The 20,202-nt window shown below is 42.8% G+C and overlaps 1 protein-coding gene across 4 annotated transcripts in view; it reads right to left on the bottom strand.

Annotated features, from left to right (window-relative positions):
* Positions 1 to 20,202, bottom strand: part of LOC125303991 (transcription factor SOX-6-like) — a 75,667-nt gene that overhangs the window by 44,061 nt on the left and 11,404 nt on the right. For all 4 annotated transcript variants that reach the window (XM_048258031.1, XM_048258028.1, XM_048258027.1 and 1 more), the window contains one exon: positions 7,470 to 7,536. The gene's annotated coding sequence lies outside the window, so the exon portion shown is untranslated. The remainder of the gene's footprint in view (positions 1 to 7,469; positions 7,537 to 20,202) is intronic.

The following is a 20,202-nucleotide window of genomic DNA, read 5'->3' as shown; positions in this document are numbered from 1 at the left end:
GTCAGCATTCAGAGTGCTTTTATTCTAGGCAGCTGTCACAGACAGTGCTGAAACCTGTTGTTGGTAATTCATTATTCACTATTCTACAAAGGACTTGGTCAACAGTGTGTTGCAATGTCAAGGACTGGAAAATGAAAGGGCTGGTAGAAAGAAAGAAAACAACTCTAAATCAACTTCAAGGATCAAAGTCTGACAAATATGGAGTCCAAGGTATAGAGAGGACACAATGTGGAGGTACAAGATCTTGACCATTTGCTTGAACAAATGATAAACACAATTTGTCCACAAGGCTGCTGCTCCAAACATATAGGACATACAATCATTGCATAATGTGTCTGTTCCTGTTAGACTGTCATCATATAATCTTTGGTCCCTGTGGTGATGGCCAAACCCCAGCCCCTTACCGATACCCTATCCATTAGTCATCAGGTGCTCTCTTACTGATTAATACCTTCTCATAAGGGCTCCTTTCTCCTGGCAAGTGCACAAGGGCTCACTACAGGATATGCAATTTCTGCAGTCCTTCAGTAATGCCTAACTGCTCATAAATCTGCCTATCTGCCTGCCTGTCTCCACTTCCTCCTTCCCAGGACCTGCATCCAGCTGTTGACAGTAATAAAGCCCAGCCAGATCAAAAAGGATCTTGTCATTTCTTTCTATTTGCCTCTTTTCCACTCTGCTACTCTAAGCTTATTGAGGCTATAATGAGACACAATTGCATAAACAACACAGAAGTATACATTTGACCATTTTAGGCATTCTGCATAGGGTCTCAGATTTCTTGTCTCTGGGCTAACTCCAAGTCCCACTTAATGAATACAGAACTTTCCCACAGCGCACAGACCATTTAAAAATGCTGACTGGGCCTCTGTACTGCTCACAGTTCCTCACACACACACTGCCTGTTGCAGGGTCATGACAGTTGCACTTACATGTAAACATGTAAATAATCTCATTACACAAGTGTAAGCTTGGTGAATGACCTCGCCTTAACAAAGCAGGTGGCGCAAACAGGTCCAATCCTATTAACCTAACATTAAACATGAAGCTGACTACAATGCCCACACATCATTGAGCAGAAGAGAGCTTCACCAAATGTACTGTTATATTCAAGATAGAAAAAAATCCATCAAAGATATGTAATATTTAGCCATATAAAAACATTAAAGCTATCTCTTTTTCTCTGGTTTTAAGTAGGGTTACAGGATATTCTCTGATGTATAAACATCTAAATGACCTTTCCAAACATTTCCCTAAATCGTATGTCATGACAGTCATACTGTATGCACTTGTTGCATTCATATAGATAAAGTAGAGAACTGAGGCTGATTGAAATATGATCATAAGCTACAATCTGTGGTCCTTGGCTCAACTATTTAATATGGCAGCATTCCCTGATATGAAGTGATATACACAGCCTATAAGTGAGTGAGTATGTGAGAGGCAGAGTGAAGAGTAGGGAGGCAGATAGGTGCGGCACTGCGTTTGTAGGGCAAGACTATCAGAGCTCTACTCACCGTTCTCTTTTTGCTATAAGCATTTGTTTTGTGCCCTCAGGCACGTCTGCATGTCACAGCAGCTCCTGCTGTCAAATCTGCAATTACAACGCAGTTGCTGTTTCTGTCAGTGCCAGATGAGCACCGACAGGAGCTTCCAATACTAGCTTACCGCGTGCCGTGCAACGTGGGCTATACACATGCTCCTACACAACAGAAGTGTTGTATCTTGACACATGCACCCCAAGACTAAAAACGCACTCTCCCTCACATGCTAACAAAAACACAGACACACATGCATGACTGGAAAGCACAAAGCATCTGTGTATTTTAACACATTCGAGCAAACATTTCTTAAAAGAAAGTGTGAGAGAAATCATTGTTCTTCTTTACACAGTTGGCCTTTTCACCGACGCCCTGCCATGACACACATACACACACCCGTTTGAAAGAGGGGTGAAGTTACAGGTCGATCCCACTAGCACAAAGTGCTCATTGTCAGCATTCAGCTAAACCATCCAGTTCAATCTATAAGACATAAAGGTCCTAACTTCACACACTATTGTTAATGGGAAGTGGAGTTCATGGGCTTTCTTTCACATCACCTTGACTTCTACTGTATATCATAAAAATATACTATACATGGAAAGAAAACATATGGTAATAAACCTTTATTTAATTGTTCAAACCTTCATTCACATGAAAATGGTAAAGATAAGTATACTCCTCCTATGTAATGATCTGGAGGGTCTACTGGTATGCTATAACCTATTTTTGCGTGTCTGTTCTTCTGACATAGTGCAAAACATAACTTGTAGAAGTTCACAAGCACTATAAGACATATCTATCTATCATACTATCAAGTTATCTATTTCTTCTTTTCTTACTTGTTCTACCTAAAACCTGGAAGTACCTTGACTGTGTGAAGGCTATGGACTATGTGGTCCCATATCTTTTGCTGCAGCTCCATCACATACACTCAATTCCCCTGTAACAACAACTCAGTCTCGCAGAAAATCTGCTATTCAACCACAGGTAGCAGCTGGAGTTACTGGGGCAACTGTGCTTACCCTTTTAAGACTATCGTCTGCCCTCCATTTCAGAGGCACCTTTAGCTCAATGGAGACAGATGCATTAGAGGACTCCCTGCCAGACATCACTGTTGTCTTCAGAAATGTAACAAATATAATGACTAGCCCCCCACAAACCTTTTTTCAGCTTGGAGAGAGAGGGGGAGAGAGACTGAGAGAGAGAGGGGGGGAGTGAGAGAGAGAGCGAGAGAGAGAGAAAAAAAGAAAGAGAGATTACAGTACAAAGACATTCATTAGTGGTTGCATGAGCTAGTTAGGTCAAACATGTTTTGACTGCTTCAATATAAATCAACAGTTAGAAATACCAAAGCACTGCTCATTGGCAAGAACCATATCCCACATATATGTGAACAGCCAGGATAAAGTGCACGACAGATATCCTGTACACTCAAAGGTTGTGACCACAATAAGAATAACATTCAGGTAGTCTATTTAAGAAAACTCTAGACAAATACAACATTCATGATCAAGATAAACAGACCATGCTAAGGCATTCTGAGTTAAGGTGGAGTATAATGGGTATAGTTAACTTAGGATAAGTAGAGCTGTTTTTTCTTTAAAGCTAATATTATCAGTTCTAAAGTTAGCAGACAGCACCATCACCACTACTAAACTGGGGGGAAACAAAGGCAGATTCAGTGGAAAGAGGAGGGCAGGGTATTATGGCCACGCTTCACTGACTATGTTTCATAGTTTCAAGATTCAAGGTGAAAGAACTGTTTGACTTGTCTCATAAGGTTGCCTATGGACAAGGGCCACACCAATTGATGTAGTGCTACATCAGAGCTGCCAACCCTTACACATTTGATTGGTGTAAGAGGGCGTGGAGCCAATCAAATTAATGAATCTTACTCTCAATGTGTGAGAGTTGGCAGCTCTACATCAATTCTGCATTGAAAACAACTTTAATTCTAGAGATTGAAAATACAATGATATTTACCTGGGAAACTATGACACAGTCCATTCCATTCTTTCTCCTCATCTCTGTCACTCTGAGTCTGTCTGTCTATTTCTTCCCCTCTCTCAAGCTCACTTACTTGTTTACACCCTGAGCCCATCCTGCCTAATCAAAGCTGACACACGCAGGGGAGGATGTGGATTAGCAGAGGAAAGACACTTTTACTTGGATTAATCCAGTTGATTTACTGTAAACACTTGGCCGAGGAACAAAAGAAGATTGTCACCATCTCAGATTTGTCCACATCAAGCATCACCACGGTGATTCAGAACATCAGAGCAGCCGAGGTGACTAGTGGTCAAAGGCAAACCCCACTTATCCGCACCAACCTAAACCCAGTTGAGACCGCCGCAAACAAAGGAACCAAGGACTTCTCAGAATACTGAGAGTAAACAGGGTGAGCAGTGGTCACTCTGCAGTCAAGAAAGTGTAAGAGTCAACAACATCAAGTTCCAATAAAGATAGCCACCACAATTACACCACCCCCCATGTAATGCAAATATTTTTATGATGAAAAGAATATGACATTCAATCCTCTAATCTGTTGTACAGTTGAGGGACGAGATACTGAGATCATTCCTAGTGGCTTGATGTTGGTTTATAATCCTTAGCCTGGTTCCCAAAGTCTTTGTTTAGATTACATTCAAGCTGGTTTGTAACAAGCTGTCACAGATCTAATCATGGAACAGGTCTCAATTAGGCTCAGTTCTACTTAAATGATTAGATGGCAAAGAAAAGGGACATCACATATCAACAGGAACTCATTAAGGCCTTTATGAATACCAAAAAAGAAATGATCAGGAAAAGACCTGATCACACACGCACACACACACACACACACACACACACACACACACACACACACACACACACACACACACACACACACACACACACGCACACACACACTGTTCAATAGGTAAACATTACTCTGACAAAGACAATAGTGGTTCAGCTCCAGTACAGAAAATGAACTCAGTGACTGTCAACACAACACACAGACACTCCTCCAACAGACACACCTGCTTGTGTGTCCTTGCAAAAGTCAAAAGCAGCACTCTTGTGGGATCCCCGTGCACTCCCTGCAGATCCCTGGATTGCACGACTGGCTCGTCCTCAGCCGTCTGTCTTCTTCCGAGGAGACGGCTCCCTGCTCAGGGAAGAGACCCAGCTGCGACCGCACAGTGTCCGCGCCAAACCAGCCTGCGCTTGGCCCCGGCTCAGATTAACACGGAAGAGCAGAAACAGCTTTCCCCATAAATACAGCACAAGACAGATTGAGACACTGACTCACACACAGGAAGTGGATAACCCAACATTCTGAGAGAATGGGGGAGCCAGACAACACAATGGCAGAGTCGTGGCCAGAGAGTGTTTGAGGTGTTCAGACTGCCAGGTTACCATTCTGAGAACACTGTGGGAATGGGCTGAAAACACTATTTTGATTCAGCACTTGGATAAGGGCCTCTATTTAATTCTTCAATACTATATTTTTCTTAATCCTAGCCCTTTATTGCCCTTTCTATAGCATTCCCCTCTAGTTATTTTGCTTTTACATCACTGCCAGAGAATCCCCTCCAACCCACAGTGGTAATAGAATTGAGACAACTGATCATCTCAAGGAAGTAGCAGAAGGTGCGGTTTGGAAGCTGCTGGGGGAAAAAGTGAGTAAGCCACAGAGATGCTCGCTCTCCTCCTCACCACACTAAAGGGGCGACGCAAGGGGATCATATGTAGAGAAGGCCACATTTCAAGGGCAAAATTAAAATTGAACGAGGGAGGGGTGCATGGAGTGGAACTGGTTAAGAAGGAACACACACCACTCCACTCCACCACTGGACTAGCATAGAACACACTCCACTCCACTCCACCACTGGACTAGCATAGAACACACTCCACTTCACCACTGGACTAGCATAGAACACACTCCACTCCACTCCACCACTGGACTAGCATAGAACACACTCCACTCCACCACTGGACTAGCATAGAACACACTCCACTCCACCACTGGACTAGCATAGAACACACTCCACTCCACCACTGGACTAGCATAGAACACACTCCACTCCACCACTGGACTAGCATAGAATAGAACACCACTGGACTACTAGCATAGAACACACTCCACTCCACCACTGGACTAGCATAGAACACACTCCACTCCACCACTGGACTAGCATAGAACACACTCCACTCCACCACTGGACTTCTACCCTGAGAACAGCACAGAACACACTCCACTTCCATTCAGGAGCAAAACGCACCTTAAGCAATGCATGATTCATGAAGCCCTGTCTCAACAGAACACAATTTTTCACAGGTACAAACAAAAAACATTTTCAAAATAGATACAAGAACAAGAATATCTTACCTTCTACCCACAACATACTTGTCTATATTCACCTGAGACATAGTTGTAAGCAAACCAACATCAAACAGTCTTAAAGCAATGGCATTCAAACTGTATGTGGTTGAGAACAACAGGAATGTCTATTTAAAAAAATACTAATCTAATCAAATTTGATCAATAAATTAAAAGAGTACTATAAGAGCGCAATGTGATGGGAAAGTAAAGCTACATTTCTGGATCCGCTCAGTGATTTAGTTCCTTTCCAAACTTTAATGAGTTCTTTCTTGGCACATACTATACCTTTCAGCCATGCATGCAAAAAAATCGAGCTTGTAGTTTTTGCGTAATCCAATCAACAAATAAACAGACAAACCACACAGAAAACGTAACCACATTGGAAAAGGAAAATATACAGTCTCAGAGAATCTGAATGGAAAAAGACCACCTTTTGACAAATCAACTTCTGTGTGTGTGTGTGTGTGTGTGTGTGTGTGTGTGTGTGTGTGTGTGTGTGTGCCATTAGGAAAAGCACTTGGTTGCATAGGGGTCTTTGCCAAGCAAAGTTTGAATACCTCTAGAGATGTTATGTTGAAAAGGGTACCCAGCTTGCCAGTGAGCTGCACTCAACAAGGTGAACCAATTAGCACCTCTTCATTTGCGAGCACGACGGCATGTGACATACAAGAGGCCAGCCGTCTGCTTATGGAACAACACTCTCTGGGGCCGATATCCCTTTCACCCATGTCTGAGACGGTCTCAGGTGCTATGATGTGATGAGGATGAGTTGGAGATTTGCATTCAAATTATTCACAATCATTTCCCAAACAAATATGGCTCTGATGACAAGTGTGCTGGTATGTGGAGGAAGCTGAGATGGTTAAGCCCCAACTGATGAGTGGGACTTGGGACAGGGGAGGCTCTACATTTCCATCCGTTTAAATCGTTGTGAAGCTCTGAGTGAGCTACTCCACTCTCCTAGGAAGGCAATTTTGTAGAGCCAGTGTGCTTGTCTTCATCTCCTAACACAGCATTTATTAGCTACTTTGCAATGTATCAAGCTAACACAAGCTAATTATGTATCTAACATCTTGTTGTGTAATTTTAGAAAGGCTTGGTTGTTGTTTGTCCTCTGTGGCAGTGTAGCATGAAGGTGTGCCTTTACAGATCTTGGGTACAACATGTCCTCGTTTACATTTGCTACTGCCAAAGCCAATTGTGCATTCTTATTAAATCTTGTGTTAAGCTGTGTAATGTCAGGATAGGCTTGATTGGTCATGGCCCACTGTGGGAAATCCCCTACTTATACTGTACCACAAGGAAACCTTTCCTGTGCATTTTAGGCAATAAAAATAATAGTCCAAATATGGTATTAGCCATGCAGAAAATGAACTTGACAAGTTGAACTTAACTTCAAGTTGAACTTAACCCTCCATATACAATCATACATATACTGTATTGGTGCATTTGTAGGTGCAATTTGTCCATCACAAAAACTGAAAACACATATTTGACACATACAGTATGACAAATTTTTTTCTGTCAAAATACTGGGAAATTTCAGGTATACTCACATAGGTTTATCTTTGTCCCTGCATCAATGTCTCACTGGCTAGCAAGATTTGCACGCATGAATGTGACCTGAAAAGAGTAAGCCTTCAGTTTATAATGCAGTATAACAGAAGCAATGTTTCATCAAGAGTTAGTAACCTGTGAGATACAGTAAGTGATTTTTCCAATACGTTATAGAAGACAAACAACTTTACAATGTTTTTCTCAATATGCTACTAGCCTACACACTGTTGTCCATGTAGTAGGGTATTGTGATAGTGTGTGACCATTTTTGAATAAGAAGTAAAAGATACGTTTTCCATCATCACATAAACATTGTTTTGCCACCCTGATCCCTTTGTGTGACGCCGCTGCACTGTCCATTTAGGTTGAAGGAACAACAACAAAAATAATAAAATATATATATATATATATATATATATATATATATATATATACAGTATATATAATAATTCCCTCAAATGCATTAAAAGGAAAGTAACAAACCTGTTTTGAAAATATAAGGAGTAAAATGTACAGTTATTTCTGAAAGTAAAAAGGTGCCAGAAAAAAGAATCACTCCAGTAAAGTACATATAACTGAAAATGCTACTGAAGTGCAGTAACAGTAACAAAGTGTTTCTATGTTACTTCCCACCTCTGCTTTGGACAAATTGTATTCAAGCTACATTTTGCCACACTGTGGAAGTCTCTATTTACAATACAAGGTTAAAGGTCATCTCTGAGACTACTTCCATAAATCGCGGAACTAAATCATTCTTTCCTGCCCAGGTGCCCTGAGTTGCATCACAAAGCACTCCTGCAAAGACAAAGACCAGCATTCTCTCAGGGGTGACAAATTCAGCATATCATTGGGTTATTTAGTGATGGCAGCGACCCAATCAGAGCACTGCACAGCTGTTAGAGCTTTCCATTGACTCTCACAACAGCACATACACACATAGTCATGTGTACACACACACAGACACTCAAAACCAACAACCGGAGGATATTAAGCCATTTCAGGCCTCTTATTAATCATAAAATGGTACCTGCTTGCTAGCTGTGCATAGCCAACGCAAGGGCATTTAGCATGAGGGAAAATGCCCTTCCATTGGAGCTACCAAAAAGCACAAAAGGTCACATTCATAAAAAGAAAGAACTTTGCCATATAAACAAAGTGGATATAAGTATAAGTATATATACTTTTTTGATCCCGTGAGGGAAATTTGGTCTCTGCATTTAACCCAATCGGTGAATTAGTGAAACACACTCAGCACACAGTGAACACACAGTGAGGTGAAGCACACACACTAATCCCAGCGCAGTGAGCTGCCTGCTTCAACGGCGGCGCTCGGGGAGCAGTGAGGGGTTAGGTGCCTTGCTCAAGGGCACTTCAGCCACGGCCCACTGGTCGGGGCTCGAACCGGCAACCCTCCGGTTACAAGTCCAGAGTGCTAACCAGTGGGCCACGGCTGCCCCTTCATATCTGACTCTAAAAGGGAAGGTGAAATGATGACGTTCATAAGGATGTCTCAAAGAAATCTGAAACATTTTAAGATGTGATCCCCTTAGCATGTGCCAGACATTAATAAATAAATGGAAAATAGAAGATGGAAAATGGCTGTTATGTTACTGCATTAAATCATGATGCTTTATCCAGAGAAAGAGAGTAAACATACATATGCATTTAATGATTTTCTAGATAACAATCTAGGCTGCATTGGGCCAACGCAGTAGTACGACAACGATTGGAAATTAACCTGGTGAAATGGTGTATGCTTCCTTGATGTGGTTTTGTCTGGATGAAAAACAAAGAGTTTGGGGCATGTGGCTACACGCTACTGCCAAGCAGCCTCACCCAAACCAAGAGGGAATCTTTTTTTTGAACTGCTTAAGGGCAATTCATAAGATTCTCCACAGCTTTGTTGAATACATCCAACAAAAGGCTGTTCGCATTCAGAAATATAACAACACATGACTGCAGAGTGGAGATGACTTGTCCTTTCTTTACTTTGTGAATGTGCTTGGAATGCACCAACACGTCACTGCATGCCTGAGAAACCGAGGCCACCTGGGAGCCTGCACTGTCACCACCCCACATGAGAAAGCACATTTTGGGCAAAGGTCCCCTTTCTAGTGATCTCTGAAGAGTGGCTTAAACCATGCTCAACATCTGTTCAAAAGCCAGTGTGACAGCCTCCTAAATCGGATGTGTAAATGTTTTATGAGTATAATATTCACAATATTCCATCCACATGTACACTTGGAAATGATTCAGCATGAGCCAGTTGCAGGGCTAAAGCTTAGGCCTATGATACGTAAACATGGGAGTCCATGTTGAAGAGAAGGAGGGAGCGGGAGTTGACATGACATGTACATTATTGCAGGGGAACAGGTGGCTCTGTGGTGGGGCTATGGTACTTGACCCCACAGTCTTGCTCTTGGAACAGCTGTCTAATGGATCATGCCGCTCATATGGGGTAACAGAAGAGTGGTAGATTTGTATGAATTTAGACACAGGCTTTCAGAGACATAGACATGACCAGATTAGAAGTATGTCAGTCATTATCTTGGCCCAAATTTATGAGCTGTGACTTTCAGCAATTGGTTCTTGACTTCAGTTGTTATTCCTGCTACAGAGTGAAGGTCTTACTTCCTCAGACTATTTCCACTTCTAAACTAGACATATACAGTTTTTTGTTCATCTGATTGCTGATTAATGATAGTCTTATAGGAGAATCTGTCACATTGTATAGAAATACTCAGCAACTCCTCACTTAAAGCGGTAAGCATACTACAACAATACCAGCATATGAGAGTAAACAGCTGACAGGTAGGCTGTGACATGAAATACCATCACATGAACACCACCTGGTATATCAACACAATGATGGAGAGGATGCTGACTTAAGAGACAGGGACAGAAGGCATGTTACAGGGAGTGGAGAAGTCCTGGCTGTGGAGTGGGGGGTGGTTTAAATGTCGGGAGCGGACCTTTTGCACACGTACAAAGACTCTTACATGAAGAGGGAAAGACCATGTGCACGCCTCTATGCAATGCTGTGGAGATGCCATGCAAGGGAGAGCATCTCTGGCCAGCTGAAGTCCAGCTATGCACACACTGTGCTGAGTCACAAACATTACACTGCATGCATGCAGAGATTCATTAGCGCAGTGTTTTTCAACCACTGTGGCGGGGCACACTAGTGTGCCGTGAGAGATCATCAAGGTGTGCCGCAGAAAATTACCCAAATGTCACTCACTGGTCCAGAAAAGCAACTGTTGCATCAAAGAATTTATAACCACATGCTCTCATTGATTGTATGATTGCACTATTTGTGGTATGCAGGCATTGTACAACGGGGGCCCCAATTCACAGAATCATCACATATCCAGTTCATAACAACAATTAAATTAGATATAGTCACCTACAAATGAAACAGAGGGCGCTTGTTATATTGAGCAGGTCTTGCATAGAAGCCATAATAAGGCCATATCTGTGTATTATTTGAAATTTTAGGCTATGATATATTTATTTTTTCTAGGGCTGTCAAAATAACTGATTAATTTTGATTAATTAATTTGAGAAAGAATAATAGATTAAAAAAATTAGTGCAGATTAATCGATTCCGTATGACCTTTTACCCCGAGCCGTTCTAGTCAGTAAACATTAGACTGTAAAATGAAGGAGAGAGAAGAAAACGTGCTGCCTGGATCATTGATTGGAACATTTACTTTTAAAAAATGGCCTGGTGTTGGTAAAAATAAAGTGTTAAAAATAAAGTCCTCTGCAATGTCTGCAGCAAGGAATTTGCATATCACCGGAGTTCATCAACTCTATAGTCGATACATCAATGCAAAGAAATAAGTGTTGACATTGAGGGGAGTGTTAATTTATTTTCATTGTGTCCCCTAGGATATACTGTATCTGTGGCCTGAAATCCCTTGTATGTGAAAAAAAAACTTCTTTCCGAAGACCTTTTGAATTTATTTCCTCAGCATATTAGGTCATATCATAGATTATTATGGCCATTATTTGTGAAAATAATAATAAAGAGTTTTTGAACTTTAATGTCACTAATGCTGATTATTCAATGAATCATTTGAATTTAAATATTTAAAATACTTAAATTATATATGCGATTAATTTAGATTAATTAATCACAGAGTATGTAATTAATTAGATTTTTTTTTTAATCGATTGACAGCCCTAATTTTTTCTTCACACAGGATGTTAGTGTGCCGTGGGACATTTTAAGTGTCAAAAGTGTGCCGTGGCACAAAAAAGGTTGAAAAACACTGCATTAGCGCGACTTTGTTTCCATGTCACTCATTAATAAGATTACAATGTTACATTGTAACATTTGAAAAGTGGGGCAGTTCAACCATGGCATCCTAGCAACAACAACAATGGGAAGAATAAGGTACAATCAAGTTCATATCATTAAAAAGAACACCTAATCAGTCAGTTATGACTTTATGGCCACTTAGAACATCCTAGACCAAGAGCTACCATTTTAGGGCAACAACAGGAGAGAATGGGAGAAAGTCATTCACCTTTTCTCTTGTTTGACACACTTTTACCTCCCGGCCTCCTCTCCCAGTCTACAGTACACTCCTGTTAAACACAGCAAGGCTTGCTGGGTCTCAGAACTGAATGCTTTCCAAGTGATAGGGACATGAGGTTAGCATTATGGGCACTGAAAGCACGACAGGTGGGTCACATGGGAGATCTCTAATACTCCTCAGGCAACCAGACACATGGTTCTCATTACTGCCCAGGAGTGCCATCCAACACAAATACCACCAGGACTCAACTACCACTACTGTTTGTCGTATCATATCATCTACAATCTGCTGCCTGCATGGCCCCAGAGAAGCCCTGGGAAGCAGCTGTGTGGCTCTCTCACTGCCTCTACTTCACATAGTCCCTCAACTCACGTTCTCTAAGCTCCATCCATCCATCACTCTCTCACTTTTGTTTTCTCACTCCCTTTCTCCCTGTCAATATCGGGCCTTTCTTATCTCACTGTGTTTTCCTTTCTTTTCAAGTCTAGCTTTCTCTATCTGATGCTGAAAGAAAAAGGTGCAAAGACAGAGAAGAGCCATTTTAAAGATATAGAAGTGATAGGTCAATTAAAGATATAGGTGTAATAGGGGCGCTAGTGTGCAGTAATGGAGTAGGTCACGCTTTTGTGGAGCTCCGTGCAATTTCCTCTTATTTTATTGAAAATATACTGCATCCATCGATTTTTATGTCATAATTTGTCATTTTAAGTTGTACTTTAAACTAGTGGGCTCAGTTTGGCGCCGAAAAATGCAAAGGAACAAAGCTCAAAACCAGAAAAAACTCACTCTCCGCTGAGGCTAGCAAAGCAATACTAGCTGCTATCACTAAGCAAGGAGAAGAGCAACTAGCTAAGGTCTCAAAGCTAGTCGATGATCTGAAAAAAGTCAATGGAGGGACGTCTTGATTCAATCGATGCAAACTTGGCCCACGCTTCAGCACAAACATCGAGGGGTGGAACGTCAGATATAGATAGCATGGGCGTGGCTCTTACAGATGCGACCACCGCATCAGAGCACTAGAGACTACATGTAAGGAGCTTCAAGTAGCCAACGTCGCCTCTCAGTGCCAAGCTAAATGACCTAGAAGGGCTCTCGAAGGCTCAACATTAGGATTGTTGGTATCAATGAGGGTGAAGAGAATGGTCGTCCAACTGAGTTTGTGTCTCAGCTGATTTCAGAGATACTTGGTCAAGAAAACTTCAGTAAACCGGTCAAAATAGACAGAGCACACCGCAGCCTAAAGCCAAAGCCAACTGGAGAGGAGCCGCCAAGGGTCATCATCGCCAAACTTCACAACACAGAGGCGGAGAAATATCCTCTGACTAAGCCGACAACGCGTGCACCGCTCAGTTACAAGGAAAAAGAAAGTATCGATATTCCCGACTACACTGCAGATGTGGTAGCACAACGTCAATCCTTCAATAGTGTCCGAACAGGCTGGCTGATGCGGAGCCAAGTGCACCATCGCGCTATCAGCTAAACTTCAAGTGACCTTCAAACAAACTGTGAACATCTTTAACTCACCAGCAGCTGCAGAACGGTTTGCCAACTCTATTACAATTGACAATGAGGCAGTTTAGCTGTCTGTGTATCTTACATTATCCATAGTATTACACTTACGTTATGTGTGACCGACGGCGTTAGTATTTTTGTTGCGCCATATGTGTGCCTGTTTGCACTGAAGGCGATTTTTTTGACTCTCAGTCACACATTCATATTGTAAATTATTTTCAATTGCAATAGATAGTAATTCTCTGTGCTGCTCGGTGTGACGTTGAGCCCACCTATCAAACTATTGAGTCCTTCACTTTTTTGTTTTTTTTTTTTTCTTTTTATTGCAGTACACTCGATGTATATTACAATAGAGGAGAGCTGGAGCAGTCGGTTTTAGTTTGGCCTTTAACCGGCTGTTTAGTTGGCTCTGTTACCCAGCAGTCTCCTATCAGGATTTGGGATGTGCAGCTTAGTTCTCCGTTGCGTGTTTTGGGGTTGTTATTGGGGTTTGTTTATGTGTTTGTTTGTTAAACTGCCAGATTATTATTTTTTCATGTGTCAGTCCAAATTCTCTGTCATACTTTTATTTTAATGCAGGATAATTACTCAAGTAGGTCGGAGAGAGTCCTATTACTTTTACCTCCTGGAACTGTAGAGGTCTTGGCAAAGCCCTTAAAGGGGAAAAGTTTTTCACATTTAAAGACCCTGTCATCTGATATTATGTTTTTTACAAGAGACCCACATTAAGCCCAATTGAAACAGGAGACTGAGAGCTGTATGGCTGTCTCAAGTTTACCAATCCACCTTCTCTTCTAAAGCTAGGGGGTGCCATTCTTATTAGAAAAAACAATTCCATTTATATTCAAATCCATGATTACCGACCCAGGTGGGAGGTATCTTCTTGTCACAGGTACAGTTAACTCTGTTCCATTAGTCCTTTTGAATATTTATGCCCCCCAACCGATTGCCCTGACTTTTTTTTGCAAAGTTTTCAATCTTGCTATGGAACATAACACTCACAATATAATTATTGGAGGAGATTTTTAACTGCTTTTTTAGATCCTCAGGCAGACCGCTCTTCTTCTAAAGCAGCCCCCACAATTGAAGTCTGTATCTGTACTCAATAACCTGATTAAATCACTTGACACAGTTGACATATGGAGACATCAGCACCCTTTAAGACGAGAATACTCTTTTTTTTTCTTCTGTACATGGTAGCTTTTCCAGAATCGATTTTTTTTTTAGTAGATGCTAGACTAATATCTAGAGTCATCAGCTCCACATATCATAATATCTTAGTTTCAGACCATGCTCCTCTGTCCATGAAGATTAATTTTAATCTCCATGCGCGTCAGTACAACTGGAAGTTTAACTCAACACTGAACTCAGATAATAGTTTTCAAGAATATATTTCTAATAGGATGTCAGACTTTATACTTATTAATGACAATGGTGCTGTCTCTGATTCAACTCTCTGGGAGTCCTTTAAAGTTGTTATGAGAGGCCACATCATCTCCTATCAGTCAGCTAGTAAAAAGCTAGACAGAAACGTCTCTCTGAAATTGAAACTGAATTGACTGCTGGAGGATTCCTACCGAGAGTCAAAGTCTGACGATATTCTTAATAACATCTTGAAGATAAAATATGAGTACAACCATATTCTTGGTGAGCAGGTCAGGCATTATATTTGTAAGTTGAAACAAAAGCACTTTGAGCTGGGTGAGAAAGCGGACAAGCTGCTAGCTAGGCAGTTAAAAGGGGTTGTTCTGCCCTTCAGGCATTTCATTTGAAGTTAATGCTTTTAATTTTGTACAAATTCAGTTCATCCAGACTTTTATTTTGATGTTTGTATTTTTGGGCTGTACAGGAAGTAGGCAGGAAAATAGTTTAGATCACGTTAGAATTTGTGTGTGAAAAAAGCTAGAAACGGCAGGTTGATTAAAAGTGCAGACTGTCATTACCCCAGAGAAACTGCTTCTTACATGTTGATTCCCCAGCAGAGGCATCGCTTGTATGTATCACATCTTTGTTGTAGCTAAGTTAGATCGTTAGTATGTTAATTTCATGAGGTAAAAAAAAAAACGGAGTTATAAGGCTAAAAACTATGGATGCTAGTTTCAACATGTGGATGCCTTCAGGATAATGTTAGCTCTAGGAAATGTTAATAGTTAACTTTACATGTGATTTCTATACTTAAGGTATTGTTCATGGAAACTAGGTGACTTGACTAATTGCAATACTTTGCTGTTTGTTTTCTAGTTTCACTCTCTTTCGTTATTTGATCTTTTGATCTTATCAATGTGGATTCAGTACAATGTGAAGAGTGAAAATAAATCTGCAAACAAGAATTTAAGGCATTCTTCATGTTCATGAATAGAAGAGAGTTTAGCTCACTGTCTAGTTGGAGTTAGCACACCTCACCGAGGACAGTACAGTGAAAAAGCGTTATTCAACTGGAGTTTCAACGTCCAAAAAAGCAAGTAGAAAAGCAAGATAAGAAAAATGGAATTAGCTAAGTCTGATAATGCATCTGTGCATACTGAAAAAAAATCAAAGAGTTCAGGCTCATCGACATCGAGTGCAGCAGTAAAGGCGCAAGCTAAAGCAGAGGCGGCAAAGGCACGAGCAACATTTGCAGAGAGAGAGGCGACACTCAAGGTACAAAAAGCAGAGAAGGAAGCAGAGCTACAATTAGGAAAAGCAAAGCTGGACGCTGAATTGAGCGCACTCGCACTTCAAAGAGAGGCAGCTGCAGCTATTGCCCAAGCCGAGGCATTAGAAGCAGCTGAACTAGACATAGGAGATTCGTTCAAGACCGATCCATCTTCACTAGAAAATCTGCAAAATGAAATTGCAACACGCACTAACGAATATGTTGAAGCACAAGCAGGGCTTGACGTATCACGGACTCAGACATCCGTCCATGCCACATCACCTGGAGTAGACTTATCAGAGGCGAGCTACGCCACATGGCATCCTCCAACAGAGCACAACCCTGAACCACAGGAAGACCTAAAAGAGGATGAAACTCCTTACAGACCATCTAGGCATGATGCAACACCGAAGCAGCAATTTCTCAGCGCTAAATCTAGGCATGTAACCCACATCAGCGCGCCACTCAATGGAGGTCATCATACAGGTCAGGTAAGACGCCATGGACAGCATACAACAAACATTGGAGATAGTGGACGTCACACAACACCTGCTAGAGACAGCGGATGGCCCGCAAAACCCAAGACAACACATCCTCGCAAATCACCACTTAAGGCAACAGCTCCATCATAACGCACTGCATGCCATCCATCCACCGCAAGCGTGGCACCTGAAACAGAACACCTGGCACACCATACCTGGCTCGCCGTGGATTTAGTGAGTACAAGTCTCTACCAATTTGATGATAAGCCTGAAAATTATCTAGCATGGCAGTCATCATTCACTAATGCTACTACAGGCTTAGGACTCACAACAACTGAAATGTTGGATCTACTGATTAAGTGGCTCGGAGGGAGTCCGTCAAGCACATCAAAAGGATCCGCTCTCTGTGCATGTCGGAAATCCAGGCGTAGCATTGAAAAAGGCCTGGGACCGCTCCAAGAGTGCTACGCTGCACCAGAAGTAATGGAGAAGTCTTTGTTTAAAAGACTGGATGAATTCCCAAGAATATCAACCAAAGATTATGGAAAGCTGAGGGACCTAGGCGCATCTTCTTATGGAACTTCAGGGTGCCAGAGAAGAAGGTTACCTCACAGGATTGACCTACCTGGATACAGCCAGGGGCATAGGGCCCATCGTGGAGAAACTCCCTCATGGGCTACAGGAAAAATGGCTAACAATAGGCTCGAGGGTTTAAAGAAGAAAACAACGGCTACTTCCCTCCATTTGATTATTTTGCCGATTTCATCTGTCATGAAGCACCGGAGGAATGACCCCAGTTTTATCCTTTCATGTGCAAGCAGTAACGGGTTGAAGTCAGACAAAGTAGCCTCTAACAGTTATGGGAGGAAAATATCCGCTCACAAGACAGACATCTCTCCAGGTAAAGACCCACCTGCAAACTCACCTGAGAGAAAGCCTGATGGGCCAGAGAAAAAAACTGTCCAATTCACAACAAACCACATGCACTGAGGAAATGCAGAACATTTAGGGGGAAGATTCTCAAGGAACGAAAAAAGCCTTCTCAAAGAGCATGGGATTTGTTTCAAATGCTGCACTTCAGCTAGCCATCTTGCAAGAGACTGTAAAGTAAATGTAAAGTGTGCAGAGTGTGACAGCGACCCGACATCATGCTGCTATGCATCCAGGTCCACCACCTCAAGTCTTCAGAAGGCCTACACCCCCATCAGACAATGGCCGGGGGAGGATGAGCACAGCGGCAACAGCACTGCCATCAGCTCACACTGTACCCAGGTGTGGCCCCGGTCTAACAGCAAGATCCTGTGCGAAGATCTGTCTGGTTCGAGTATATCCACAAGGTAAACGTGGAGAAAGCAGCCAACGTGTATGTGATTTTGGACTCCACCAAAGTAACCGCTCACTTGTGCGATCAGATTTCTTCGAGCTTTTCAACATCAAGGGCCAACCATTCCCCTACTCACTCAAGACCTGTGCCGGGCTAGTTGAGACGTCAGGCAGGAGAGCAGAGGGTTTTCAGGTCGAATCACTCGATGGGCAGACCAGCCTACAACTACCATCACTAATTGAGTGTAATGACATACTCATCGACGTCCAAATACCGACCCCTGACGAGCCTGTCACCATCCACACCTGCGGTGTGGCGCCAAGACTTACCTGAGCTCGACCCTAAGGCGGAAATCCTCATCTTGCTAGGCAGAGACATCGTGAGGGTCCATAAAGTCCGGCAGCAAGTGAGTGGGCCTCCCAACGCCCCCTTTGCACAAAGACTTGATTTGGGATGGGTTCTAGTAGGAGACGTGTGCCTAGGGAACGCACATAAGCCAGCTGTGGGCACATTCAAGACAAATGTGCTAGAGAATGGCCGACCCACCTTTCTCAAACCTTGCAAAGGCTTCATGAAGCTTACTGAAGATATGTCCCAGGGAGGGGAGCGGAAGAACCCACCACACAAGGCATCATTAGAGGCACTCGGACTACAGGTCTTCAACGAGACGGATTCCGACAACAAACCTGCCCCATCCATTGAGGACATAATCTTTTTGGAAATCATGGAACGAGAAATGTACAGAGGGACATCAAACAACTGGGTTGCCCCTCTTCCCTTTAGAGTTCCCCGGCAACGTTTATCCAACAACCGCGAACAGGTATTCACACGCTTCACCTCCCTGGAGAAAACGCTGCGGAGAAAACCAGAGATGAGAGACCAGTTCGTGGAATTCATGAAGAAAATATTCGACAACAGACATGCAGAAGTGGCTCCTCCACTAGAGGAGAACGAAGAGTGTTGGTACTTGCCAACCTTCGAGTCTACCACCCCAAAAAAGCCTGGCAGCATCCGCGTGGTGTTTGATTCTAGCGCAAAGTACTTTGGCACATCTCTAAATGATGTTCTTCTAACAGGCCCAGACCTCAATAACTCACTCATTGGGGTGCTGATCCGCTTTCGCAAGGAACAGGTAGCAGTGATTGCCGACATACAGCAGATGTTCCACTGCTTCCTCGTCCGCAAAGACCACAGGAACTACTTGAGGTTTCTGTGGTATAGAGACAATGACATGTCGAAGGACATCGCCGACTACAGGATGACTGTTCACGCTGGCAACAGTCCGCCCCCATCTGTGGCCATCTATGGACTGAGGAGAGCTATCCACGAAGGTGCACACAAACATGGAGAAGACACAGTCCAGTTTGTCGAACGTCATTTCTATGTAGACGATGGGCTTATCAGTGTGCCCACCGGGCAGAAGCCATCAGTCTCCTGCAGAGAACGCAGACCCTCTCAGTGAATCGAACCTAAGGCTGCACAAGTTAAGCCTCAAACAGGGAAGCCGCCCTACAGGCATTCGCACCTGAAGACAGAGCCGCCCTGAAAGACCTTGACCTCAGTGGTGAAGCCACACCAGTGCAACGCAGTTTAGGACTGCTGTGGGGAGACAACAACAGACACTTTCACATTTGCAGTCTCAGAGCACAGGAAGGCCTTCACCGCAGGGGAGTTCTGTCAACAGTGAATAGCGCCTTTGATCCTTTAGGCATGGTCGCACCTGTGACCATTGAAGGCAAAAGTCTGTTGAGGGAACTCAGTGTTGACACATGTGACTGGGATGCACCTCTTCCAGAACAAAAGCTGAAGCAATGGGAAGCGTGGCGAGAGTCACTGCACGACTTAAGCAAGCTGCACATCCCCATCGCATACACAGCAACGCGTCACTTTCCAATGCAGAACACACAGAGTTATGTGTATTCTCTGATGCATCCAAAGGCCATTGAGCTGTGGCATATCTCAGAACCATTCAAGCTGAGGGACAAGTCGAAGTAGGATTCATCTTAGGGAAGGCTAAGCTGGCCCCACAGTCCCAACCTACCATCCTCGGTTGGAATTGTGTGCCGCAGTATTAGCCGTGGAGGTTGCTGAACTCATCCAAGATGAACTGGACACCGAAGCTTGATGCAATCAAATTCTTTTGTGATAGCAAGGTCGTCGTCGGGTACATTCACAATCAGACCAAACGCTTCTATGTTTATGTCCATAATCGAAGTCCAGAATCCGCCAGTC

Source organism: Alosa alosa, chromosome 11, assembly GCF_017589495.1.
Source record: "Alosa alosa isolate M-15738 ecotype Scorff River chromosome 11, AALO_Geno_1.1, whole genome shotgun sequence".
In the NCBI taxonomy this organism is placed as follows: domain Eukaryota; kingdom Metazoa; phylum Chordata; class Actinopteri; order Clupeiformes; family Clupeidae; genus Alosa; species Alosa alosa.
The sequence above is the reverse complement of the archived record's forward strand: the minus strand, read 5'-3'. Positions and strand labels throughout refer to the sequence as shown.